Raw genomic sequence first — 4404 nt, 5'->3', positions numbered from 1 at the left:
GCAACTGCAAAAACATACTAAACTGTAAAGACCATCCACACTGTAAAGAAACTGCCTCAACTAATGGGCAAAATAACCAGCTAGCATCATAGTGACAGGATAAAATTCACACATAACAATGTTAACCTTAAATGTAAATAGGATAAATGCCTCAATTAAGAGGCACAGACTGGCAAATTGGATAAAGAGTCAAGACCCTCAGAGCCTCTGGGTCCTCGGTCGGTACGGTCTCTGCTCCTCATGCCCCAGCAGGTAAACTAACATGGATTTTTCCAAGCTACCCAAAATACTCGATGAAGATAAAGAAAGCACATTTGGTTATGTGCATGGGGTCTCAGGACCTGTGGTTACAGCCTGTGACATGGCGGGTGCAGCTGGTGAGAGTGGGCCACAGCGAGTTGGTTGGAGAGATTATTCGATTGGAGGGTGACATGGCTACTATTCAGGTGTATGAAGAAACTTCTGGTGTTTCTGTTGGAGATCTTGTACTTTGCACTGATAAACCCCTCTCTGTAGAGCTCAGTCCTGGCATTATGGGAGCCATTTTTGATGGTATTCAAAGACCTTTGTTGGATATCAGCAGTCAGACCCAAAGCATCTACATCCCCAGAGGAGTAAACGTGTCTGCTCTTAGCAGAGATAACAAATGGGACTTTACACCTTGCAAAAACCTACGGGTTGGTAGTCATATCACTGGTGGAGACATTTATGGAATTGTCAATGAGAACTTGCTTATCAAACACGAAATCATGTTACCCCCATGAAACAGAGGAACTGTAACTTATATTGCTCCACCTGGAAATTATGATACCTCTGATGTTGTCTTGGAGCTTGAATTTGAAGGTGTAAAGGAGAAGTTCACCATGGTGCAAGTATGGCCTGTACGTCAAGTTCTATCTGTCACTGAGAAGCTGCCAGCCAATCATCCTCTGCTGACTGGCCAGAGAGTCCTTGATGCCCTTTTTCCGTGTGTCCAGGGAGGAACTACTGCTATCCTGGGAGCCTTTGGCTGTGGAAAGACAGTGATATCACAGTCTCTATCCAAGTATTCTAACAGTGATGTAACAATCTATGTAGGATGTGGTGAAAGAGGAAATGAGATGTCTGAAGTCCTCCAGGACTTCCCAGAGCTCACAATGGAGGTTGATGGTAAGTAAGGTAGAGTCAATTATGAAAAGGACAGCTTTGGTAACCAATACCTCCAATATGCCTGTTGCTGCTACAGAAACCTCTATTAATACTGGAATCACACTGTCAGAATACTTCCGTGACATGGGCTATCATGTCAGTATGATGGCTGACACTACCTCTAGATGGGCTGAGGCCCTTAGAGAAATCTCTGGTTGTTTAGCTGAAATGCCTGCAGATAGTGGATATCTAGCCTATCTTGGTGCCCATCTGGCCTCTTTTTATGAATGAGCAGGCAGGGTGAAATGTCTTGGACATACTGAAAGAGAAGGGAGTGTCAGCATTGTAGGAGCAGTTTCTCCACCTGGTGATGATTTTTCTGATCCAGTTACATCTGCCACTCTTGGTATCGTTCAGGTGTACTGGGGCTTAGATAAGAAACTAGCTCAGCATAAGCATTTCCCCTCTGTCAATTGGCTCATCAGCTACAGCAAGTATATGCGTGCCTTGGATGAATACTATGACAAACACTTCACAGAGTTCCTTCCTCTGAGGACAAAAGCTAATGAAATTCTGCAAGAAGAAGACCTGGCAGAAATTGTACACCTTGTCGGAAAGGCTTCTTTGGCAGAAACAGATAAAATCACTCTGGATAAAATCACAAAACTTATCAAAGATGATTTCCTACAACAAAATGGATATACTCCTTATGACAGGTTCTGTCCATTCTACGAGACAGTAGGGATGCTGTCCAACATGATTGTATTTTGTGATATGGCTCGTAGAGCTGTGGAAACCACTGCCCAGAGTGACAATAAAATCACATGGTCTATTATTCATGAGCACATGGGAGACATCCTCTGTAAACATTCCTCCATGAAATTCAAGGATCCACTGAAAGATGGTGAGGCAAAGATCAAGAGCGACTATGCACAACTTCTTGAAGATTTGCAGAATGCATTTCGTAGCCTTGAAGATTAGAAGCCTTGAAGATTAGAACTGTGATTTCCTTTTCCTCAACAAGCTCCTATGTGTATATTTTCCTGAATTTCTCATCTCAAACTCTTTGCTTCTTCATTGTGCAGCTTTGAGACTAGTGCCTATGTGTGTTGTTTGTTTTCCTGTTTTTTTGGTAGGTCTTATATAAAACTAACATTCTTTTGTTTTAGTGTTGTGAAGGGCCTCCCTCTTCTTCCTTTATCTGAAGTGGTGAATATAGTAAATATATATTATGGTTACACTACTGTAAACTTGTATGTAGGGTGATGACCCTCTTTGTCCTAGGTATGCCCTTTCCTTATCTCTATTAAGTTGTAAATAGGAGTACTGCATGTACCCTCTTTGCAGTGAATTTGAAATGGAAGGCCAGGTTTCTATAACTTTTGAACAGGTACTTTGTGAAATGACTCAATATCTATTGTGGTAAGCTCATTGGCAGCTTAGCATTTTGCAGAGGAATTGCTTTGCAGGAAATATTTAATTTTCAAAAACATAATGATTAATGTTCCAATTATGCATTGCTTCCCCCAGTGTAAATCAGGAATATTTGTGAGAAACTATTGGGGACTTTATTTTTATTTTTTATTTATTTTATTTTATTTTTTTTGAGACGGAGTTTCACTTTTGTTGCCCAGGCTGGGGTGCAATGGCGCAATCTTGGCTCACTGCAACCTCAGCCTCCCAGGTTCAAATGATTCTCCTGCCTCAGCCTCCTGAGTAACTGGGATTATACAGGCATGCTTCACCATGCCCAGCTAATTTTGTATTTTTAGTAGAAACGGGGTTTCACCATATTGTTCAGGCTGGTCTCGAACTCCCGACCTCAGGTGATCTGCCAGCCTCAGCCTCCCAAAGTGCTGGGATTACAGGCATGAGCCACGACGCCCGGCTAGGGTGTCTCTTTTTAAAATAGACATTTGTGGGGCTCGCACAATAAATGAAACAGTACCCTCTGAAAAAGAGAAGAAAAGAATCAGGTGGTCAAACTTAGAGCAACATTGTCTTATTAAAGCATAGTTTATTTCACTAGAAAAAATTTAGTATCAAGGACTATTATATACTTCATTACTAGAAGTTCTTTTTAAAATTACATTTAAAACAATCACTGAAAACTTGATCCACATCACACCTTCTTTATTTTCCTTAAACATCTTGGAAGCTTAAGCTTCTGAGAATCATGTGGCGCTACTTCTGTCGCCTTCCCTCTTTCTGTCTCTCTCTCCTTCTCTGTCCCTTTCTCTTTCTCTGCCATTCTGTCTCTTTCCCTCTCCCCCTCCCCTGTCTCTCTCGCTCCTTGTCTCTCTCCCTCCCTCAGTTTCAATCTCTCCATCCATCTCTTCCTTGCTCTCCTTCAAGCCGTTTTTGTGTGCGTGTGTGTGTGTGTGTGTGTCTGTGTGTGTGCGTGCGCTCGTATGGGTTCGTGGGCTCAAGCGCCCTGGTGTGTCTGTGTGTGGGGCTGTGGATTTGCTCCTGGTGGTGGTGGGGTGTGACTGGGTATCTCTCAGCAACACTCACCGGGGATCAGGCCACTGGCTCTAGTGCCAGCCTAGGGCAAAGCAGGGCCATCGCCCAATGCCCCAGCCCCCACACTCTCTTGCCCACCGGCCGGGTCTTGGTCAGGACAAGCAACCATGGTGGGGGCGTTGTGAGAAAAAGGCCACGCGCGGCTGGGCTAGTTATTCGCCCTTGGCCAGCCCTGATGGCTCTGGGTGGGTGGGGCAAGAGGGGGCCTCGCAGGAGATCCTGAGCCACCAGGGATCCAAAAGAATACTTGCGCGACAGGGCAGATGACCGGACGGGGTCCCAGGATCATGGTCCCTGGGCCCTGACGCCTCGGAGCACTCCTCGTTCCGAGCGGGCCCAACGTGGTGGAAGCTCGGGAGCTCGGGAGCCGGGGGAAGGCCGCGGGCGAGCGGCTCAGGGGTCCCGATCCCAGCCCCGCGTTCCCGGGGTGGCGGGGCGGGCTGGAAGCTGGAGGGCATGGCTGGGCAGGGCTCTTGGGGCAGCCAGGCGCCTCTGGGCCATATCTTCCTTGAGCACGCCCGATCTCCTCTGATCTCCGAAGCTATGAAGGCTTGGGCCTGGTTAGTTCTTGGATGGGAGACCACCGGGCCATTCCACCCTAAACGCGTCGGATTGCTTCTGATCTCCGAAGCTAAGCAGAGTCAGGCAGTGGTTAGCACTTGGATGGGAGACCGCCTGGGTATATCGGGTGCTGTAGGCTTTTTTGCTTTCTTTCTTTACTTCTTTTCTACCTTCCTTTTTTCCCTTCTTTCT

At 46.1% G+C, this 4404-nt stretch overlaps 1 pseudogene across 1 annotated transcript; it reads left to right on the top strand.

The window, feature by feature from the left end:
* Positions 1-208: 208 nt before the first annotated feature.
* LOC105527280 lies at positions 209-2724 on the top strand (annotated as a pseudogene). The gene has a single exon (XR_001004208.1). The product of XR_001004208.1 is annotated as a V-type proton ATPase catalytic subunit A pseudogene (transcript).
* The last annotated feature ends 1680 nt before the right edge of the window (positions 2725-4404 follow it).

This window comes from Colobus angolensis, unplaced genomic scaffold (genome assembly GCF_000951035.1).
Source record: "Colobus angolensis palliatus isolate OR3802 unplaced genomic scaffold, Cang.pa_1.0 Scaffold610, whole genome shotgun sequence".
NCBI lineage: Eukaryota > Metazoa > Chordata > Mammalia > Primates > Cercopithecidae > Colobus > Colobus angolensis.
This window is presented reverse-complemented; position numbering and strand designations above follow the sequence as displayed.